This window comes from Limulus polyphemus, unplaced genomic scaffold, assembly GCF_000517525.1.
Source record: "Limulus polyphemus unplaced genomic scaffold, Limulus_polyphemus-2.1.2 Scaffold4623, whole genome shotgun sequence".
Classification (NCBI taxonomy): Eukaryota; Metazoa; Arthropoda; class Merostomata; order Xiphosura; family Limulidae; genus Limulus; species Limulus polyphemus.
The window spans coordinates 50915-52699 of record NW_013670233.1 but is presented as its reverse complement, the minus strand read 5'-3'; positions in this window follow the sequence as shown (position 1 = coordinate 52699).

The following is a 1785-nucleotide window of genomic DNA, read 5'->3' as shown; positions in this document are numbered from 1 at the left end:
CTACACAATAGGTTAGCTGTGCTCTGCCCATCGCGGGTATTGAAACCCGATTTATAGTATCGTAAGCCCACTGAGGGGAGGGGGTTTGTTTGTGAACTAATTGTTAAGACATGGTTGTGACAGAAATATATTTTTATTTTATTTATATTAAACTGTTCAGACAGTGCACGCATAGTTCCAAAGTGCGGGCGCGAATTTGCGGCAATGAAACGCGAATCACTCACCCTCGGATTCACGGTCAGGCACACTAGCCACGAGGCCACGCCCGGCCCTCTTATTTAGGAGTTTGTAACTTCAATGAGAAAGTTACGTTTCTCGTATTGAAGAATTACATTTTAAGGGAAAAACTAAAGGGGGATGTGACTTGAGATCTGTTTATCTTAATTTTTAAACAGCTGTTTGTTTGTTGTTGTTGTTTTTTTAAGAGCAAAGCCACATTGGCTATCTGCTGTGTTCAACGCGGGGAATCGAACCCCGGATTTTAGCGTTGTGAGTTCGTAAACTTACCGCTGTACCACCAGGGGTCTTTTTAAATGAAGTTAGTAAAACTCCCAGGTACACAATCATGCGATCTGTCTTACGTTATGAATACAATATAAACTGTAAACTTAATTTAGCCGAAAATGAAATATAATATACAAACACAACGGAATAAAATTCATTTTATCTATTCGCAGTACAAAAAAAAAAATAACTTCGATATCGTCTGAAAAAAATATTTAAAAGTAAAGGCGCTTGTGTGAGTACCGAATAACATATTTTTTTCACAATAAAATTTGGAGTATAAAAGCTGAAGTTTAACTCATGGTTTTTAGTAAAACTGTAATCATTGCATGTTGAAGCGTATCTTATGTCATTAATTATTAATTAAAACTTTCTTGCACGCATTCTTTTGCTTACCTTTCTCTAGTTACAACAACAACTAGACCCTAAACACTTTAATATACTTCAACATATAATATGAAAGAGCTTTAAGTGGGAATATTCTGATATCTTAGTTAAAATGTATACTTGTGTTTATTTCACTATACTTCAGAATTTCTAATTTACAATTATAGGTTTTAACATTATTTTTTTTCAGGATTTGTTTTTACTGAATAAGGAAAAATAATATTAATTTAATATTGTTTGTTTTCGTCATGTTAATTTGATATTGTTTGTTTCCATATTGTTGATTTAATATTGATTGTTTTCGTGATCTTGATTTGATAATGTTTGTTTTCATCATGTTAATTTGATATTTTTTATTCTCGTGACGTTAATTTCATATTTTTATTCTCGTGACGTTAATTTGATATTGTTTGTTTTTATCATGTTAATTTGATATTGTTTGTTTTCATCATGTTAACTTGATATTGTTTGTTTTCCTAATGTTAATTTGATATTGTTTGTTTTCCTCATGTTAATTTGATATTTTTATTATCTTGACGTTAATTTGATATTGTTTGTTTTTATCATGTTAATTTGATATTGTTTGTTTTATTATGTTAATTCGATATTTTTATTCTTGTGACGTTAATTTGATATTGTTTGTTTTTATCATGTTAATTTGATATTGTTTGTTTTTATCATGTTAATTTGATATTGTTTGTTTTATTATGTTAATTTGATATTGTTTGTTTTTATCATGTTAATTTGATATTGTTTGTTTCATCATGTCAATTTGATATTGTTTGTTTTATTATGTTAATTTGATATTGTTTGTTTTCATCATGTCAATTTGATATTGTTTGTTTTATTATGTTAATTTGATATTGTTTGTTTTCATCATGTCAATTTGATATT